Here is a 22,870-nt window from a genome sequence, read left to right on the forward strand (position 1 = left end):
GGGCATGAGCACCTCACAGCCTCGATGCAGCCAAGGAAGTACTCATAAGACACGTTCAAGATGGAGTTCGGGAGAACTCAAAGACGCCTTCAGAAGTACTCGGAAGCATGCAGTACTCGACTATAAAGAGCTCGGGGGCTTGTCAGACCCAGACCCACAAGACTGTGCACATGGCCTACATCTTACAGGATAAGGGGCGGAACATGGCCCACGACCTACACCAGTTGTAACTACTCGTAGCATAGTAGAACTACTCATACAGCAGTAAAGCTAGTTGGAGACAGTAGGAAATTACCCGAAAAGTACTTGGGTAGGACTCCTGGGCTCGTATCCAACTAGAACTTCCATGTAACCCTCTCCCCCCAAACTTATATAAGGGCGGGCAGGGACCCCCTCCAAACATCAAATCACCCGATCACCACCTAAGGCAATACAAACCACACAGTATATAGAGTATTACGCTCTCCGTGGCCCAAACCTGTCTAAAGTTTGTGTTTCTTGCACCTTCGAGTTTCTGATCTCGGCTACACCCTAACTACAAACTCACCACCTCAGGGGTATCCCTCGGTGGGTGTGGTGGTAAAACACCAACACTCCATGTTGACTTTGTTTTACTCGTTCTCCCATATAGAACGCATAGACTCCCTACCGATTGACATCCTCGGCTTCGAGCAATTAGAGAAGGAGTCCATAGGTGCAGCATGGGCTAGATTCTCATGCTTTTTGGCATCTAGCCCAGACTTGTCTATACCTAATGATGTATCATTGGACATCTTTTGCTTGGGTTTAGACATGAAATCTACCATACACCTCGATGTTGCCACCGGAGGTTCGTTTGCGCACAAACTATGACAGAAGGAAGAGAGATCCTAGATCACCTCTTACAAAACTCTTCCTTCCCTACCGACCATAACGAACCCCACTGAGAGGAATCCAAGTCGAGCCATGAGAGTCCCTCAATAGCCAAATCTGAGTTTTCACCTTTTGCATCCCAAGATTTGTCTATTGAGCCCTGTCTCAAACCACGAACACCGAAGGAAGAAGAAATTCAACCTCCGAAGTTCTCTTCCCGATTTGAGGATGCTCCTTTAAGAAACATTAAAAACTCCTCAAATCTTCTTAGGCATGAGAATCCTACGACATCGCTGTGTCTTTATGAGACCCTCAGTGAAGTTTTCCACCAAGCAACCACAATGAATTGGTCAATGGAGGTAAAGCGTACTTCCGAAGCAATTCTGATTAGCTCAACTTCCACAACCATCCTTTGTACTATGCCGTAGAAGCCCTTCATGACCCTACTGTTGCGGCTTGTATCTTATCCAAGTACCTCGTAAACACTCTGGTGGGTAACAAGCCTCTGGCCCTGACTGACAAATACCTCAGAAGTGCCTCGGGACTTTTCTTCGAATGTCGGCGGATCGCAAGGGACGTGCCGGTTACCAAAGACAAAATCAAGGTGCGCTTAGATTTCCACATCTATAATGTCAATGATTTTGATCTCCTCTTAGGCTACCCTCTAGAAAAACTTCTCGGGAAAATGTATCTCATGCGAGCCTAGATGAAAAGCTTAGCGAAATTGTTTCTGCCACCACTACCTCATGTTTAGAAAATCCTTTGGTGAAGTCTCATCCCGAGCAAAACCCACTCCAGAAGATGATGTATGGATCTCCATCTGTATCGTCCAAGCTTGTTCTCTTCAAAGTTGCAAAATCTGCCACTTTCGAAGAGTACGACTCGGAAGAAATCCTTCACCTTTGTGGAAATGAAAGATCATCATCACCTCGATCGAGTTTAAGCCTCTTCCAGCTGGCCCAGAGTATGTTGTTCTTGACCGTGATCGAGATCCAACCATAATCATTCACAATGAATCTCTAGAGATGGAGAACCCATGGGCCATGGAATTTTGTGAGGTGCCAACTCTGAAGTCCGAAGGAAAGGATTCCATGGATAAGCAGGGGAGATTTATTCTTTGTCACACCCAGTATAGAAAAGGGAACCGAATGCATCTCATATGTGCGCCAGGATCAAGTTCCGCACATACGATAGACTATACAAGTGTATATCCAAAACAATGTCTTAACGAAAGAGAGTATCATATTACTTTATTATATGACCGAAAGTCTTAATCTTAAGCGAATAAATAAACGTTAATAACTAGCAGCGGACTTCAACTTCACAGGCAGATGACTGGGAAACATACGCCTAGTAGTCTTCGAAATCTTCAGGGAATTCCGGACAATTATCTTGTTTTGAGCATTGTTGGTTTTAATAAAGCAAGTATGAATACACTTATGGTTGGTACTCAGCAAGTGGAGTGAATTATATGACATGCAATGCCAAAGTCAAGGATAAGATAACATGGTTTGACTGTGACATGCATTTTTAGTTGATCAAGTTTTATTTAGCAAAAGTTAACTAAGTGTAAATATATACCAACCCTTAAATAAATAAAGGAGATAAGATAACAACAATAAAAAAAGAACATTAACTTAATTCATCTTTAAGTTCAATTATCATGTGAGGGTCCAAGCCGCTCTTAACCGTGAGCACGACTGGTATATCAGTTTTCACTCTGCAAAGGTTGTACACTTTACTCACAACTCGTGTTTCCCTTGATGCCCGGGTTTGCAAGGCCCTTAAACACTTCCGAGGTGAGTGGCAGGGATTCACTACGAGGCCTTTCCAAAGATTCCCTAACTTGCAACGGTCCGCTAAGGTTTTAGGTTGCAGTGGTCATAACCCTCCCTAATGAGGTGCTACCTTAGCCAAGGACCATAAACAAAGCCTCCAACAGGACCGAGCTATACCCCATCAATGCACTCCCCTCTTGCCCTTAAGTAAGACCATTACAAGCTAAAGTTTCTAATTAATTATCTAAGACCAGAGCCATATAGTATTGTGGTTGCACTGTTTTCCTTGGTGGTTCTCCATGTTCCAATTAATGCAATGATCTTAATTATCACCATAATAGTATTCCAGAATATGAGTAAACCAGTGTAGCATGATTTCAGGTTATCCAACCAAAGTCTAAGTAAAAGCAACTAGCGTAGCTACAACATAAATGTAACAACCCAGGTTTAATCAAGGAAGTTCAAAAGAATCTAGGCACATCCTTAGTTTGGGATCCATCATATTCTAGACACATGCATGCATATAAAGTAAACGTGTGTATTTATAATATTATTATGACTGAAGTATGATCAAGGACCACTTGCCTTCATCCAAGAATTGCCGCTGCTCGAGAACATCTTCAAAGCCTGGCTCTTGTGGACCCTCGAACTGCGCACCGTCTATCGTAACATACAAACAAACAAATACAATAAATAATAAACAGTACACCAAACAATATAAATAGAGAAAAATAACATTATAAAGCTACTGTACATGTCACAAGGATACCGTGAGCGCAAGAATCGATGAAAACGGACTTAAAACGGAGAAGTTATTACTAAAACATGATTCCAAGGGCTTATTTGTAAAGGATTTGAGTCTAGAAGGGCTCTAAACAAAGAAACTGAGGGCTAGAATATTATTAAACCTTAGATCTAGGGTGTAGATTGCAAAACAGAAGGGCCAAGGATGGCGGGTTCTATTTTTGAAAAAGATAGCGGCCTAAACAGAAGAAAAAGGATCTATTCGCGAATACTTTTGAACTAACGTGGGCTGCGGGTTGATTTCAAGAGAACTCAAGGGCTAAAATTCAAAATCACCTCAGGTTGACCGGTATCTGGTTTACTTGACTTGGGTTATATCTAACCTAACCCGTTGGATCAGGATCTAATGGCTGAGGGGCGGCGAGCGCTGCGGGGCGGCGAGCGCTGCGGGGCGGCGGCGCAGGGTGCCGGCGGTAGGATTTCTCGGCGGCGGCGGCAGCTTGTCAGAGTTTCGCATAAACACGACTCCAGCCTCGGTTTAGGCTCGGGGTTTGGCCTGGGAGCAAGAGAGCAATGAGAGGAACATGTCTACGGGGTTAAGATGAAGCGCCGGCGACCGGGGAAGGCAGACGACGGTGACACGCTGCCGCAATGCTCCGGTGAGAAATCATGCGCGCGGGAGGAGGGGAAGCAGAGGGATAAAGGGCTGGCGAGAATCCTCACTGCAATGCGGAGCTCCAATGGCAGCTTGCGGCGGCAGCGGAACGGCGAGACGATGGCTGCGGCGGAGATCAAGATGCGACGGCAATGCGGCGGCGGCTAGGGCTCCGAGGGCGAGAGGCGGCGGTTGCGAGTTCTGCGGAACCTAGGGCACGGGGGCGGCATTTTATAGGGCGGCAGTAGGCGTCTTGGCGTGTGGGCCTAGGCGACGCGCGGCGGGGCGGCTGGACTCGGTCTCGAGCCCGAGTCTGGCTCGAGGTCGGGGACGGCCCCGACAGGTAGGTCCCACCTGTCAGCGTGAGGGAGAGAGAGGGGAGGAAGAGAGCTGGCGCGTGGGCGATATGGGTCGGGGAGAAGGTGGGCCGCGTGGAGGAAGAGAAAAAGAGAAAGAAGGCTAGCTGGGCTAGGCCGTGCGGGGAGAGAGGGAAGAGGAGAGAAGGCCGGCTGGGCTTGGGCCACAAGGGGTAAAAAGAGAGAAAAGAAAATGAGAGAGTGGGCTAGGCCCAATTAGAAGAAGAGGGAGAAAAAACAGCATTCAAATGCATTTGAATTTGAATTTGAAATTTAAATTCAAATGGAAGACAAATAATAAAACAATGCAATGGGGCATGAAATGCACAAAAACCTATATTACCTTATATTTCTTTTTATGGTTAAGTAAATTACTATTAATTCACGGTAAATGCTCTAAAATCACAATGATGGAATAAAAATCTTATGGATCCTAAAAGAATTCTACCAAAATTTATTTAGGTTTCTAATTTGAAAATTAGGGCCATCTGTAGCAAAAGTGAGGACAGCGCAAGATAGAGGATATTTAGAAAATGCTATAGGTGACCTTAAAACAAGAATGAGTTTGGCAAAAAAATATCGACACACTTGAGAGGCAAGCATGAAGTCAAGGATGAGATAATAGTAATATAATCAAGAAATAAGCACTTTTCAAAAACAAGCAAGCAGAAGCTAGGTTACAAATCAAGATAAGCCTTAAAATTCGACAATTACTAACTAGGCTAACGTCCTACAGTTAACACTGCCCTAATACCACTTCTGTCACACCCGGTTTAGAAAAGGGAACCGAATGCATCTCATATGTGCGCTAGGATCAAGTTTCGCACATACGATAGACCATACAAGTGTATATCCGAAACAATATCTTAACGAAACAGAGTATCATATTACTTTATTACATGATCGAAAATCTTAATCTTAAGCGAATAAATAAACATTAATAACTAGCAGCGCACTTCAACTTCACAGGCCGATGACTGGGAGACATACGCTTAGTACTCTTTGAAATCTTTAGGGAACTCTGAACAATTATGTTGTTCTGAGCAGCGTTGATTTTAATAAAGCAAGCGTGAGTAGAGTTACGGTTGGTACTCACCAAGTGGAGTAAATTATATGACATGCAAGGCCAAAGTCAAGGATAAGATAACATGGTTTGACTGCGATAGGTATTTTTAGTTGATCAAGTTTTATTTAGCATTAACTAAGTGTAAGTATATACCAACCCTTAAATAAATAAAGGAGATAAGATAATAACAATAAATAAAGAACATCAATTTAAATCATCTTTAATTTCAATTATCATGTGAGGGTCCAAGCCGCTCTTAACCGTAAGCATGGCTGATATATCAGTTTTCACTCTGCAGAGGTTGTTTAGGATCCATCATATTCTAGACACATGCATGCATATAAAGTAAATGTGTGGATTTATAATATTATTAGGACTGAATTATGATCAAGGACCACTTTCCTTCATTAAAGAACTGCTGCTGCTCGGGATCATCTTCAAAGCTTGGCTCTTGCGGACCCTCGAACTGCGCACCGTCTATCGTAACACACAAGTACATACAAGCAAACAAATATAATAAATAAGAAATAATACACCAAACAATATAAACAGAGCAAAATAATATTATAAAGCTATTGTATATATCGCAAGGATCATGTGAGCGCAAGAATCAATGAAAACGGAGTTAAAACGGAGAAGTTATGACTAAAACATGAGTCCAGGGGCTTATTTGTGAAGGATTGGAATCCAGAAGGGCTCTAAACAAAGAAACCGAGGGCTAAAATATAATTAAACATTAGATCTAGGGTTTAGATTGTAAAACAGAAGGGCTAAGGATGGCGGGTTCTATTTTTGGAAAAGACAGGGGCCTAAACAGAAGAAAAAGGATCTATTCGCGAATACTTTTGAACTAACGTGGGCTACGGGTTGATTTCAAGAGAACTCAAGGGCTAAAATGTAAAATTGCCTTGGGTTGACCGGTATCTGTTTACTTGACTCGGGTTAGATTAGATCTAACCCGTTGGATCTGGATTTAACGGCTCTGGGGCGGCTGGTGCTGCGGGGTGGCAGCGCGGGGTGCCGGCGGCGGGATTTCACGGCGGCGGCGGCTCGTCGGAGTTTCACGTAAACATGACTCCAGCCTCGGTTTAGGCTCGGATTTGGCCTGGGAGCAAGAGAGCAACGGGAGGAACACGTCTATGGGGTTAAGACGAAGCACCGACGACCGGGGAAGGCAGACGACGGCGAGACGCGGCCGCAATGCTCCGGCGAGCAATCTTGCGCGCGGGAGGAGGGGAAGCAGAGGGGAAAAGGGCTGGCGAGAATCCTCACTGCAACGCGGAGCTCCGACAGCAGCTTGCGGCGGCAGTGGAACGGTGTTAGGGATAAATCCCCTAGGTACCGCAAGGAAGCTACCCATGAGGAAAACGAAGTCTGATTCTTACTAGGATTCCACTGTAATCCTATTAGGACTCATACACTGTAATCCTATTAGGACTCATACCTTATAATCCTACTAGGACTTCTACCTTGTAATCCTACTAGGAACTCCATCCCCTGGGATATATAAAGGAGGGCAGGGATACCTAGATAGGCAGAGAACCAACAAAGAGAACCAACAGAGAGCAGCCAACAGGCAACTCAACACACAAGCGCAGGGCGCAATATACAACACCCCAAAATAGGATGTAGGGTATTACGCTACTCTAGCGGCCCGAACCTATCTAAATTTGTGTCTTGTGTCCTTGCGTTCACCTTTAAGTTCTAGATCCGGTGATCCCTCACCAAATAATCACCTACCTTAGGGTATCCCTAGGTAGGCCGACGGTAAAAACACCGACAGATGGCGCCCACCGTGGGGCAGATTGTCACGATCATTGGGCGAATTTTAAGGACCTCTTCATCAACATCAATCCACTCAAGTTGGTGGATTGCTACTTCGTACATATGCATCGGCGGATCGATTCATCAAGTTCGAGATCGGATCCTTCAGCGAACGGATACATCGACCTCGACTACTCGGCTTGACTTCACCTCGCACTGCAACGTCGATGCACTGCGGCCGCTGACCTCGACGACCCGGTTCAACTTCGGCCTCTGCCGCAATGTTCGCGCGCAGCAGCGACGAGTTTGACTACTTCGACTTCGCGAGAAGGCTCGGCGGCCCGCCGGCGATCACTTCGACTTCGCGAGGACGATCGGCGGCTCGCCGACGACTACTTCAACTACTCATCTCGACTAGAAACTAGTCGAGGGCGAGCCTCTCATCAACTACTCGTCTCGACTTGAAAACTAGTCGAGCTTCACCAATAAACCATTGCAGCTCCATCAACGAGCTCCACGGCTTCGTCAACATTCGTTCATGAATCAAGCTAAGTGACTTATACCTGTTCCGACTTGTTCTTCACAAGATCGGCTACCTTTTTGGGTACGCCTCTCGACGAGCATGAAACCCTCGGGGGCTACACCATGATCGACTACCTATTTGTGTATGTCTCACGACGGGCATTGAAACCCTCTAGAGCTACACTTCGCCAACTACTTATCCATGTACATCTCACGATGGGCATGAAACCCTCCAGAGCTACACTTCGTCGACTACTTATCCGTGTACGACTCTCGATGGGAATTGAAACCCTCCAAACCTACACTTCGTCAACTACTTTTGCGCACTGCGCATCCTCTTTGTCGCATGATGACTACTTTCTGCTCATTGTCTCCTCTTAACGGTCGCTAATCTACTCGAGTATAAAATGCCTTAATCCGTGAAACCTCGAGTCTCCAGTCATGACCTAAGCGACCCGTCCTGTATGAGCGAAGGCTAGAAACCTAAGCAACTTGTAAATGCTATGGGCGAAGGGTAAACTGGGACCGGGTGAACGTAAAGGGTGGACTACTCGGGAGATTTAAATGGCCTAAAAAAGAGCTCGATACAGCAATTTTTACACCGAATAAATTTTGGTGTCTTCACATTATTACTGAGTACTACTCGGTATCTTCACATTATGCTATATAATGTATGCATTGTCTTTTTTCAAATCAAGCTTTGGCAACAACCCTCCAGGCAGCACGGCGTGCCATCGCAGTATCGCTAGTTCCCAGGCTCGAGGGCTGGGCGATGCACACTACTCGACATGGCTCCTTCGGCTCTCCTGGCTCGTAAGCTCGGGGGCTGGACGCCGCAAAACTACTCGAAGATGACTCATATGAAGACTGAGAGTGCAAAAGAAACCCTAAGTCACCGCGCGGTTAAATAAACCAGTGGGAGGCTCAATTTCACTATGCAGAAGGCGAAGAGTTTTTCTCGGAATTCAGAGTGACACCAATGCCACGATTCTTGGATCCTTTTTCTGAACCTAAGGATTTTGGATTCAAGGCTCGGGGGCTGCAGGATACGTGTCATTGACTATTTATTTTTTGAATATATTCGAAAAGTAAGCAAGGAAGATTCAAGACTAATTTGACCCTCAGCTTGATTCTTCGATTCAACCTAAAGCTCGGGGGCTACTCCATATGGAGTGCAATTTTCCATCATACCCCATACAAAAGAAGACTTGAAGCTATTCAGGGCATGAGCACCTCATAGCCTCGATGCAACTAAGGAAGTACTCGAAGAAGACCTTCAAGATGGAGTTTCAGAATAAGCCGAAGACTACTTCAGAAGTACTTGAAATGCCTGCAGTACTCGGCTATGAAGAGCTCGGGGGCTTGTCAGGGATAGATCCCCTAGGTATCGCGAGGAAGCTACCCGTGAGGAAAAAGAAGTCTGATTCCTACTAGGATTCCACTGTAATCCTATTAGGACTCGTACATTGTAATCCTATTAGGACTTATACCTTGTAATCCTATTAGGACTCCTACCTTCTAATCCTACTAGGAACCCCGTCCACTGGGATATATAAAGGAGGGCAGAGATACCTAGATAGGTAGAGAACAAACAGAGAGAACCAACAGAGAGCAGCCAACAGGCAACTCAACACCCAAGCGCAGGGCGCAATATATAACACCCCAAAATAGGACGTATGGTATTACGCTACTCTAGCGGCCTGAACCTATCTAAATTTTTGTCTTGTGTCCTTGCGTTCACCTTCAAGTTCCAGATCCGACGATCCCTCATCAAATAATCACCTACCTTAGGGTATCCCTAGGTAGGCCGATGGTAAAAACCCAGACAAACGGCGAGGCGACGGCTGCGGCGGCGACCGAGAGGCAACGGCAATGGCGGCAGCGGCCAGGGCTCCGAGGGCGAGAGGCGGCGGCTGCGAGTTCTGCGGAACCTAGGGCATGGGGTGCGAGCCTGGGCGACGCGCGGCTGGGCGGCTGTGCCGTCGCAGCCGGACTCGGGCTCGAGCTCGAGTCTGGCTCGAGGTCGGGGATGGCCCGACAAGCAGGTCCTACCTGTTAGCATGAGGGGGAGAGAGGGGAGGAAGAGAGCTAGCGCACGCGCGATTTGGGCCAGGGAGAAGCTGGGCCGCGTGGAGGAAGAGGAAAAGAGAAAGAAGGCCAACTAGGTTGGGCCGTGCGGGGAGAGAGGGAAGAGGAGAGAAGGCCAGCTGGGCTTGGGCCGCAAGAGGTAAAAAGAGAGAAAAGAAAATGAGAGAGTGGGCTGGGCCCAATTAGAAGAAGAGGGAGAAAAAAAATTGCATTCAAATGCAATGGGGCATGAAATGCACCAAAACCTATATTTCCTTATATTTCTTTTTATGGTTAAGTAAATTACTATTAATTCATGGTAAATGCTCTAAAATCAAAATGATGGAATAAAAACCTTATGGATCGTAAAAGAATTCTATCAAAATTTATTTAGGTTTCTAATTTGAAAATTAGGGTGTTACATTCTTGAAATACCACAAGAACAATGCTCATTCAATGCCTCTCCAGAGCCAACCATGCTTTGTGCCCCAAGCACGTATGAGGACTACAACCACCTTAAGGTCCTCTCTTGTAAAATCTTTAGAAGGTTGGTTGTAGATGCATGTGTTTATCATAAACATTGCAAATTTCATGGATGCTTTGTGGTACTAACCTTGCAGCTAAAGCTTCAACAATACATCAACAATTGGTGGTGAGAGGGGAACACATCACCAACAATAGCTGCAAGAGGATGTTCCCATGGTCAAGCTTGTGACCATAAACAAAGCACTGCCGGGAGATAACCCGGGTGATCATTTGTTTTTCCTTTTGAATAAAAAGCAAGAGCTTGTTCTAGGATGAAGTTTCCCTTCGAGTATTTTTGTTCACTAACCAGTTTAGGTGGAGATCGAAAAGAACGTCGGACAGGCGACCTCTAAGAACATGAGAGCTACATCAACTATAACACTATGGTAATTCTTGGTGAGGAAACGATTACGAAAGGGAACTTCAACTCTTCACACTTGAAGTTGCATTTCCCAACAATGCAAACTCCAAGTGTGGGGGAGGTATGTGATTACCCCAAATAAGTTCTTCTCATACCAGTTCTTATCTTGGTTTGGATATGATGTTGGTTCTTGCATGTTGCTCCATAAAAAATAGAAAAGAAAAGGGGAGTTATTGTCACACCCGATTTATAAGAGCATAAACTGAGCAATCATATATGCGCCAGGATCAAGTCACGCATATATACAACAAAATCATCAAGATATCACAACGCATATCACGAAATAAAAGCGTATAAATAATAAATGAATATCTTTATTACAACTGAATCAAGAATCAGTTCAAGGAGTGCGGAAGCGTAAAATAAATACATGAAGAACAGGGCGCCACAGGGACGTCGGCTGGAAGACAAACACCTAGAAATCGTCAAGTCCACTGATGTAGTCCTCCACGTCGCCTGGTACTGAGGCAGTCGAAGATATCCCAAAGAGAACAGAAGAGTGGAGAAGGCAAGTGTGAGTACATAACTTGTACTCAACAAGTATAACACAAACTATGAGGCTCTACGGTTAGCTGACTCAACTGCATTAGCTTTTAATCTTGGCAAATTTTTATTAAAGCTATTTACTACAAGTGGATGAATTACCATAACCCAGATTACATAAATAAACAATTAAGATTCATCATGAGTCTACTGAAATCCAAGCCAAACCACCAAAGATAAACCCCACTAATCAGACGGAGGATCTAGGCCGCTCATAACCGTGAGCACGGCTAGTATACCAGTTTTACACTCTCGAGAGGTTGCACAACTTTACCCACAAGTTGTGAGCTACGCTAGTTGTTCATCACACTTCCTTAGGTGAGATGACTAGGAAGCGCACTACGAGACTGTTCCAAAGGATCACGTTAGTAAGGTGTAACCGCTAAGGTTTCTGGATCAGCAACGATGGGGCCCACCTCACGGGGGTACAAGCACATAGCACAGACCAAGCCGGAGGAGCAGGGACCATTGAAGCTTACCACCCTCTTGCCCCGCAGGTAAGTTACGCCCAAAACAAAATGACCTAATTAGTAAGTCAAGACCGTCCCATTCCAGTTTTGTGGTTGCGCGGTTGTCCCAGGTTGTCGCTCTATGAACCGGTCCTTAGGGAGAGTGGCCAACCAAGCACTAAGCACTGTGCTGGCCCCCTAAACCATATTTCTAATAAAACATATTTTAACAAGACATGAGCTGCTCAAGCACACAGCACAGAGGGCCACTCTCAGGATCAAGTTGCATATATCATTAATCAAATTTAATTAAAAAGGACCAAGCATATGAGAGCGCAGCACCTAGCACAACTAACCAAATGCAACCCAAGGTGTTTATATCTAAAGGATACAAGTGGCTAAGAAATCCTTATAGGCACACAGTATTAAAATGCAGTATGAAATTGTATTTAAAAGTGATAGGATGTTCATGTTATACTTGCCTTCCTCAAAGTTCTCCTGCAGCTGCTCAAAGGGCTCTGAAGAAGGTGGCTCCTGGTACTCCTCCGGTGGCTCAATGTCTACTCACGATCGAAACGTCCAAGCATGGTCCACATAGGCACATACATGCAAACAAGGGCAAAAGATAAGAAACAGTACAACAATACAATTAAATAGCACACAAAACTAAGCTAAAACTATTCTACGCGTTACAACGATCGCGTGAGCACGAAAACCACCTAAAACGGAGCTAAGACGCGAAAACTAGGGCTAAAACAAGCTCTAGGGGCTTAACTGCGAGAAAACCGAAGGTTCTAGGGATTTCTGTGCAAAAACTGAGGGCCTAAACCTAATTAAACTATAGACACAGGGTCTAACACGCTGAAACCCAAGGGTTGGACTGTGAACCCAAAATCTAGAAAGCTCAGGGGCTTCGGTGCAAAGACAGGGGCTCCACTGGAATTACTTTTGAACTGGGTTGGACCGTGGGTTGGTTTCAAGGAAACTCAGGGCCTCTTTAGCAAAGCTGCCAGAGCGAAGGGGTACCTTCTAATCTGGACCGTCGGATCTGGATCGGACGGTTCAGACGCGTTCCAGTTCGGACGGTCCGATCTGAACGGCGGGGGTCCGGACAATCCGATCTGCACGGCAGATCTGATCCGCTGGATCTAGATCTAACAGCTCGGGTTGAAGGGGTACGCTGGATCTAATCTCGACCGCTGGCTTCGGATCGGACGGCTCCAGTTGGTTGGGCGCGCGGGGTGGCGGCGCTGTAACGCCAGCGACCAAATCCCGCGGCGGCGCGGCTCGGGGTTCGCCGGACTTCACTGTAAACGGTGCTCCGGGGGTCAAATCGACCGGGCTATGGGTCTGGTGTGCGCGACAGGTGTAATCCACCTGGGACACTTGCGGGCATCGGGGGTGCTCGGGGACTGAAGCGTCCCCCCATCCGGGAAGACTTAAAAGTGTTACTTTATCAGTCCCAGGAGGCTGATAACACTTTTATTACATCAGATGGTACATTACCGTACAACTCTTCGCGGTAATGGGCAGTGAAGCGCCACTATCGCGAGGATTAAAACAAAGACCCACACTATTATACTAGCTACGAAAAGGGGATCATCAGAGTCTTGCGCATGCGGAGTTCCAACGGTGACCTCACCCACAGGCAAGACTGGGTGCAGGACGGAACCCTACTCGACGTCTTCGGGGATGTAGTCTGGATCTTCCACTATAAAAGTAAGAATGGGGTGAGTACGAACGTACTCAGCAAGTCCAATCACACCCGCGGAGGGGATATAACAGAAATAAATGCACAGGTTAATCCAAGGATAAGGTTATGGTTTTATTTTGCGGAAAAACTCGGTTTTATGCAAAGGTTCGTTTAAAACATTTTCAAAACAAGTTTTCAAATACTAAGGAGCAAGTGCTGTTGATCCACACAGGATCTGAACTTTAAGCTGCTACTGGACTCCCCGTCCATTGTAGCCCACGGCACAACTGCCGGACATTTTCCAAATAACACACACACCAATCCCAGAGAAACACTAGTTATGTGACCACACCGTAACTTGCCCAATACCGTGGGCACGGCTATTCGAATAGATTTTAACTCTGCAGAGCTATGCAACTTTACCCACAGGTGGGGTACCACAGCACGAACACCTTAGTGCCGGTGCAGATCCCATCAAAGCCCTTACCCACCTTAGCTAGACCTGGCCAGCCACCATGGGATCTATCAAGGGGTCATTCGACCTAACACCGAGGTTTAACCGGGGCATAAGTCACACAGAGCTTATCCCGTCTCCTTGATCACCCGTTGCTCCCAGCTCTCCTGATGGCTATCAGACTAACCAGTGGGGTTAGGCTAAGCCGTTGCCCATACAACGGTCAAGTGGTTTGCACGACAGGAAGCTAGGTGAGACGACACATCAACTCGGTCCCTAGGGGTGACAAGATGGATATCTCCCTTCCTCGCTCAACCACACAGGTACGAGCACACCAACGGCAAATCACACAGAAATGCCATCCATCCCGTCTGACTCGTCTTTCAAAACCACATTTTATACCTTCCCACACACCCACACACTTTCTTTATAATACCAGGTGGTCAAGGTATGGTTATCACAAACAAGGGTGGCTATCCTACCATGTTTCCAGTAAGCAAAACCATGCAATTTTATAAGACAGGCCACTGGGTTGTGTTTATAAAAACTAGGATAAAGATATGCATCAAAGGGCGGAATTGAACTTGCCATCGTCAAACCCTTGCGGGAGGTCCTGATCGAAGCACTGTCCCTCGGGTTCGGGGTCGCAGGACTGGTCCTCGATTGCTTGGTCGCAGCTGGGAACTCCTTCGTTCACTCCGTGTCCTACGACGCAAACAAACAGGCATCCAATCAAGCGAGAGAACTAAAAGCTTTTATCGTTGAGCTTGAATCGGAAATAATTTAGTTACGGAGGTAGGGGTAATATTTTTGGGTGGTTTTTTAATGGCATGGCTAGAACTATACTAGAAAGGGCGTGGTAAAGTTTCGGGTCCATCGGAGATCGTTTGGCGCATAAAATGACGGGTTAAAGATGGTTTCAGGGGTTAAACGGGGGTCCAGGGACTTATTCGTAAGCTTTCTTAAAAAGAAAGGGCCTTTTCGTTTATCCTGGAAACATTGGGGCTCAACGAAAAGTGTGAAGGACCTACATGAAAATAGGTTTATATCGTGGAGGGGTCTAATTTGGGAAATGTCAAAAGGAAGAGGTTCTTTTTGCAAAGGGGTCAAAGAGTGGAGGGGTCTTTAACTAAATAGAGGAGAAGGGGGGGCCTATGGGCAAAATTGCCCCCTTTCTTCCTCCCCTCTCCAGCAAGAACAGAGGAGGGGGAGGGGGAGCTCGGCGCCGGCTCAATCCGACGGCCTAGGGCCCGGGGCGGCTCGGGGTTGAGGGGGAAAAGGGAGAGGGAGGCGCGGGGGTCCCATCCCCGGTCTCACCTTGGGCCGGGATGCCGCGGGAGGCGTGCCCACGGGAGCAAGCGGCGGCGGGCAGAGGCGTTCGTGGCGGCGGCGCTGCGAGCTGGGGAAGGGGCAGAGGCAGCGGTGTGAGTTGCGGGGGAGAGGTGAGCCGCGCGGGGGTCCGTTTTATAGAGGGAGAAGGCGGCGGGGCGGAGGGGAACGGGTCGGTGGCGGCCGGCGGGCGGTGCGGGGCGCCATTAATGGTGCTCCGGCCGCTTGCGGCCGTCGCGACGCGGCGTGGCGGTGAGGGCCCCGGGCACCGCACGTGGGGGAGGGGCGGCGCTGTGCGGCACAGGGCAGGAAGCGACGGCGCGCGCGCGGGCGGGACGCGGCAGCGGCGAGCGGCGCGGCACGCGCGGGAACAGGGCCGCGCGCGGCGCGGCGTGTCGCGGGTCCGGGGCGAGGGCGCGGGCGACGGGCGGCGCGGCGCGGAGCGCGGTCACGCGGGGCACGCGGGGGTGAGTGCGTGCGCGCGGCACGGCGGCGCGCGGCCGTGTGGCGCTCGGGAGCAGAGGGAGGAGGGAGGAACAGGGAGAAGGGGAGGGAAGAAAGGAAAAGAAGAAGGGGGAAAAGAAGAAAAAGGAAAAAAAAGGAAGAGAGAAGGGAAAATGGAAAAGAAAAAAGAGAAAAGGAAATGGGAAAGGAAAAAGAAGGGAAGGGAAAAGAAAATGGAGAGAAGAGAAGGAACGACGCGTGCCGGCGGGATTCGTGCGCGCGACGCACGCACACTGTGCGAGGAGAACAGCGAGGGAGAGGGGAAAACGCGTCGGCGCCAATCGCGGCGGCGGCCGCGGCCGGTCGGCCACGCGCGCGGTATTCGCGCGAGGAGAGAGAAAAGAAAGGGAGTCGCGTCGGCGCTAATCACGGCAAACGGTCACGCGTGAGTGGCAAGCCACCGAGTGGTGCGGGACGGGACAGCGATCCGGTTAGGGTTAGGGTTTTGACGTCGAACACGAATTACTCTGGCGCGTGATTTAATTTAGTAAATTTTCAGGGCGTCATAAACCTACCCCACTTAAACGAATCTCGTCCTCGAGATTCGGCTGGCTCCTAAACAGATGGGGAAATTCCTTCTTTAGAGCCTCTTCGCGTTCCCACGTCACTTCTTCTATTCCATGTCTGCTCCATTGAACCCTGCATATCCGTACTTCGGAGTTTCTTGTCCTTCTAGTGACAGTGTCCAGAATTTTGACCGGTACTTCCTGGTATCGCAGATCCGGCTGCAGATCTATTGTTTCCACCGGCACATGTTTTCCCTCAGGTACTCTCAAACACCTCCTTAATTGCGAAACATGAAACACTGGGTGTATATCTGACATTTCTCCTGGTAACTCTAGTTGGTATGCCACGGCTCCGACTCTCTTTAGCACTCAATATGGTCCGATGTATCGAGGGGCCAATTTTCCTTGTACCTGAAATCTTCGCGTTCCTCGAATAGGTGAGACCTTGAGATAAACAAATTCCCCTGGGTTGAAACTTAGTTCTCGCCTTTTCTTGTCTGCATAGCTCTTCTGTCGGGATTGAGCCGCTTCCAGCTTTTCGCGGATCTCCGCTACTTTTTCTTTTGCTTCCTTTATAAGTGCGGGCCCTACTAGTGCACGTTCTCCAACTTCCGACCACATCAAGGGAGTTTTGCACTTTCTTCCATAGAGGGCTTCGAATGGCGACATGCCCAAGCTGTCTTGGTAACTATTATTGTACGAGAATTCTGCATAGGGCAGACTCTGCTCCCAGTCCTTCCCGTAGGTCAGGACACATGCTCTCAGCATATCTTCCATAATCTGATTTACCCTTTCGGTTTGACCGTCCGTTTGTGGATGGTATGCAGAGCTGAAGTCTAACTTGGTGCCCATGGCTTGGTGCAAGCTTTTCCAAAACCTAGAGGTGAATTGGGTTCCTCTATCTGAGACAATCCTGCTAGGCACTCCGTGTAGCTTTACTATGTTCTCCACATAGAGTTTTGCCAGCTTTTCTCCACCGTAATTAGTTCGTACGGGTATGAAATGTGCCGATTTAGTGAGTCGATCCACTATTACCCATATGGCATCGTGTCCCTTCTGTGTTTTAGGTAGACCCACTACAAAGTCTATTCCTATCTCATCCCATTTCCACACCGGGATAGGCAAGGGTTGCAACAATCCCGCCGGTTTATGATGTTCGGCCTTGATCCTTTGGCAAGTATCACAGTGAGCCACAAATCGTGCAATATCCGCCTTCATTCCATTCCACCAATATTTTTGCTTTATATCCATATACATTTTGGTGGATCCTGGGTGGATGGAGTAGGCCGAGTTATGGGCTTCGTCCATGATTATCTGCCGGAAGTCTCCTTCCTGGGGTACACAAATCCTATTCTCGTACCACAACGTTCCCTTATCGTCTACTCTGAAGCCCGGTGCTTTGTTTTCTCCAGTTTGCTTGCAGATTTTTACTAGCTCCTGATCCGAGCTTTGAGCCTCTCTAATTCTATCCTCTAGTGTCGATTGGACGCTTAGCACATGGCTGGAACCTCGAGGAACAATGTGCACATTTAATCGTGCCATTTCCTCGCGCAGATGGTTGTTTTTGGGCCCATAGGATTTTCGACTTAAGGCATCGGCTACTACGTTTGCTTTCCCGGGGTGATACTGAATTTCCAAATTGTAGTCCTTGACTAACTCCAACCATCTTCTTTGCCTTAGGTTTAAATCCGGCTGGGTGAAGATATATTTCAGACTCTTGTGGTCGGTGTAAACCTCACACTTATTTCCAATCAGGTAGTGTCTCCAAATCTTAAGGGCATGCACCACGGCTGCCAATTCCAAATCATGGGTCGGATAGTTCTGCTCATGAGTCCTGATTTGGCAGGAAGCATATGCAACGACTTTCCCGTCCTGCATCAGAACACACCCTAATCCTTGTCGGGATGCGTCACAATAAATGACAAAATCCCTATGAATGTCCGGTAGGGTCAGCACTGGGGCGGTTGTCAACCTCTGCTTCAATTCTTGAAAACTTCTTTCACAAGGTTCCGTCCAAGCGAACTTCTTCTCCTTCTTAAGAAGTTCCGTCATGGGTCGGGCTATCTTGGAGAATCCCTCGATAAATCTCCGATAGTACCCAGCTAATCCCAGAAAACTTCTGATTTCACTAACGTTAGTCGGTTGCTGCCAGTTGGATACGGCTTCGACCTTCTCTGGGTCCACTGCTACGCCTTCTGCGGTCAGAATATGACCAAGGAAAGCTACTCTCTCCAGCCAGAATTCACATTTGCTAAACTTGGCATATAGCCTATGTATTCTTAGCCTTTCCAATACTACCCGCAAATGTTGCTCATGTTCCTGAATACTCTTGGAGTAGACCAGTATGTCGTCGATAAAGACTACGACAAACTTATCCAGCTCGTCCATAAATACTTTGTTCATGAGATTCATAAAATAGGCAGGGGCATTGGTTAGCCCGAAGGACATCACGGTGAACTCAAATTGTCCGTAACGGGTGACAAAAGCTGTCTTAGGGATGTCACTTTCTCTAATCTTGAGCTGGAAATATCCTGACCTTAGATCGATCTTAGAAAAGTACTTGGCTCCTTTTAGCTGATCGAACAGGTCATCAATCCTGGGGAGGGGGTACTTATTCTTAATGGTGACCTCGTTCAGTGCTCGGTAATCTACACACAACCTCATACTCCCATCTTTCTTCTTGACAAACAGCACTGGGGCTCCCCATGGCGACGAGCTTGGTCTAATGAAGCCAATTCGTTGCAGCTCTTCTAGTTGCTTCTTTAATTCTGTTAACTCAGAGGTCGCCATCCTATAGGGTCTCTTGGCTATAGGGGATGTTCCGGGGATAAGGTCTATGACGAACTCTATATCCCTGTCCGGCGGCATACCGGGAAGCTCTTCGGGGAATACATCTGGGTATTCGTTTACTACCAGGACTCCTTCTAAGGGCTTGGCTTCCATGCTAAACACCATTGGGTCAAACTTACTATCCCGGGTATGGCAGATCACTTGTACTCCTTCGGAGTTTGTTAGGTGTACCACTTTGTCGGTACAACCTATGAGACCATTGTGTCGGCTTAACCAGTCCATTCCAAGGATCACGTCTATTCCCCCAGACTTAAGTACTACCAAATCTGCTAGAAAATCTACCCCACTTAAATTGATCCTTACCCGTGGACAACCTAATTGACAATTGATGTCGCCTCCAGGCGTCCGGGTTAATAGGGGTGTATTTAGTAGTACTGTAGGTATTTTGTGTTTTTCCACAAAGTTTGAGGATATGAACGAGTGCGATGCTCTAGAATCAAATAGTACTGTTGCCAGAGCTGAGTTGACTAGGTACTCACCGAGCACTACGCCCTGAGCTTCTTGAGCCTCCTGCGCATCGATGTGATTGACGCGGGCTCATCCAAATGATGGCTGGGACTGCTTTGTCTGCTGGCTGTTGTCGTTGTTGCGGATAGGCACTCGGTTGGCACCGGTCAGGGCTGGTCTGGGTCCATTCACTGTGTTGGAGAAGGCTGATGTAGCCGGCTTATTCTTGGCATAAGGGCAATTGGCAATGTAATGCCCTGTTTCACGGCAGTTGAAGCAAGCCCTAACATTGTTGTTGTCGGAGGCGGCCAGACTTGCATTGCTCTGCGGGGCCCTCATGGTATTCTGGCTCCTAGGCTGTGTGTCAGGGGCCCTCGGTCCTGTCACTTGAGACTGAGTCCTATACTGCATTGGGGCCTGAGATCTTGGTGCAGTATAGCTGAAGCTTCTCGGTTTTTGGAAACGGTCCTGTTGGCGGGCCTTACTTTCCAGGAATTTCCGTTTGTTATCCTTCCTCTCTTCGGTTTTGGCCCTTTCCGTAAGGATAGCCTTGTTCATTAGGGTGTTGAAGTCAGGGTAGATCTGAGGGGTAAGCAAGGTCCGGAGTTCTGGGTTCAGTCCCTTCTTGAACATGTCTTGTTTCTTGTCGTCGTCGTTCACTTCCTCCGGCGCATATCGGGCCAACTCTATGAACCGGTGGGTGTATTCTTCCACCGTCATGCTCCCTTGCTGCAGTGCGCGGAATTCGTCCGCCTTGCGCTTCATGGTGGCCGAAGGGATGTGATAACGGCGGACCTCCTTCACGAATTCCTCCCAAGTGATGGTACAGGCATCCTCGGCTGCAGCACAATAATTTTTCCACCAGGATAATGCTGTTCCGGTGAGCTGGTGGGCTGCCAGAAGGACTTTATCTCGGTCCTGGCATTCGAACGGTTCGAGTTTCCTCTGAATTACTCGTAACCAGTCATCTGCATCCAGAGGGTTGCAGGATCCAGCAAAGGTGGGTGGCTTGGTCCTCAGAAAGGCTGTCAGCTTGTCGTTCATGTTCTGCCCTCGTGGTTGCCGGTTAACAAGGGCATTGGCCAGTGTTTCCAGTATGAGGGTCTGGTTGTGGATTATTTGTGCTAGGTCTCCGAGGGGTGGGGGTGGTGGTAGTTGCTCTCCTCCTTGATTTTCCCCTCGGTTCTGGCTTACTTCTTGTTCTGCCTGAGGAGGGTTTTGTCCAGCAGGCTGTGCTCCGGCACCAGCGGCTGCGGGGTTCCGGCTACGGGAGGCCCTCGTGACGCTCCGGGGAACCATCTGTTGATTGGGTAGAGTGGGGTTACGATTAGGTGATGTTTAAGTTGTTTAATTCGTACATAAGGCAGAATCTACCTCCTGCCAGTAGCTATATAAACAAGCAGCACACAACAAACCAGCACAGAACATCACAAGCAACAAGCACAAACAACTTCATTACTGCAAGGGGGGTACAACTTGGGGGGTGCGACTAGGTCTCGTGCTACTCGGCCAGGGTCTTGTCCAAGGGCACGTTTTAAGCTGGGGGGGGTGTACATCGCTAGGGTGGCGTCGGTCATTCTACTCGCGGGGCGTGCCTTCTTCTGGAGCGGGGAGTGTGAGTGATCCTTGCTCGCCATCCTCTGGATTTCCATTGGTCAAGGGTTGCGCTGCAGCTTCTCCTTCGACGGCGGCGGCGGAACTTTCAGGGTTCTCGGGTGGGGCTTGTGTGTTTCCAAAGAGTGTTCCCCATCCTATGACGGGTGTCCCGAGTAAAACATGGTCCTCTCCAATTGCCGGGACTGGTGTTCCACTTCGGGTCCATTCCTGCATACGCCGGTCTTGGGCCCGCCTGAGGTTCTCTTGGGCGACCGCTTCGCTGCTAGCCGCGGCTGCGGCTCTTGCCTCGGCTTGGGCTGCTCGGATCTGCTGCAGTCTAACTGCGAGCTCTGCTTGCTCGGCTCGATGGGTCTGCTCCCTCAAGAGGTTCGCTTGCTCATCAAAGAGTTGGTCCAGGGCGGCTAGGTAAGTAGTCACTTGGTACAGGGGGCCTTCTTCGTGGCGACGTCGTTCCAGATTTCTCATGCGTGCTTCCCAGACTGGGGTTCTGATGGCTGGCGGGAAGAACTTTGCTGGTGTGGGGGCGAGGTGTTCCTCAAATATCCGGCACAAATAACGGAGTGCTTTTCTGATGGCCAAGGGGTAGGTGTCTTGGTGTCTAAACCCTGTGGCGGTCGCTCGCCAGGGCTGGATGTCGGGGTAGCGGTTGCTCCTGGCGATGACCAGGATCACCCTGCAGCGGAGGGTACCATGGTGCTCGTACTCTCGTCTGTAGTACCTTGGGCGTTCCGTAACGCCAAGGTCCTCCAGGGTGTTGATTAAGAGGCCGGGAAAGCCAGGTGCTGGTTGGCAATTGCCCTGGGTCCATCCTTCCTCAGCCATCTGAAACACGAACAGGGTAAACAGCCTAGCACAGATACAAAAGGGAGTGGATAGCATTTATTATTGCAACACGGGGATACAATTTTCATGGGCACGGGGTTATTAGGGTCGGGTTCTAGCTTGGAGTGCTAATCCTATTACGGGGATTCTTCCTCGGTCCTGATAGAGCGCTTCTTTATTGGAAGGAACCGATCCATCTCGTTTTCGGTCTGAGTACCCTTATCCCAATGGGTTTCCATGGGTTCTTCTTCTTCTTCCTCTATCCATCCACCTATTCCGTTGCGGTTCTCGTATTCTTGCATCTGGGCTTGGAGGGCGGCTAAGGAATACTCGGCGCTTGCGGCTCTTGTCTGTTGTTCCTCCAGCTCCTGGGTTATCTTTTCAATCCCATGGATTAGCTGCTTCAGTTGTGCCGCCTGTTCGCGGTAGAGTGCATCCAAGCCAGTAAGGTAGATGGACAGGTGGGAGATCGTATCTTCTAGGTCTTCTTCTTCTCGTCCAAGTCCCCTCATCCGGGCAATCCAAGTGCGTCCTCTTCCCTCAGCGGGTGGGAAAAATCCCATAGGAGTCCGTTGAAGGTGTCGCCTGTAGAGCACACGCAACCGGCGCAGGGCTTTACGGGCGGCCTTTCGATAGGTGTCGGGGAAGCGGAAGCCAGCGGTGGAGATGAACCAAGGGTCCACATCAGGGTAGCGGGTGCTTCTCTCCACAAAAACCATCATGTCGCACCGAAGGGTGCCTCCGGCGATGTACTCACGGTAGGCATACTCCGGTGGTTCCATAATCCCAACGCGTTCCAGGCTGAGCAATAGCAACTTGGGAAGGCCGGGCTCTGCGTGGCAGATTCCGTTAACCCATCCATTGCCAGCCATCTGGAACAAGGCAAAGACCAGTGGTGAGTGTTTG

The sequence above is a fragment of the Panicum hallii genome, chromosome 6, assembly GCF_002211085.1.
Source record: "Panicum hallii strain FIL2 chromosome 6, PHallii_v3.1, whole genome shotgun sequence".
In the NCBI taxonomy this organism is placed as follows: domain Eukaryota; kingdom Viridiplantae; phylum Streptophyta; class Magnoliopsida; order Poales; family Poaceae; genus Panicum; species Panicum hallii.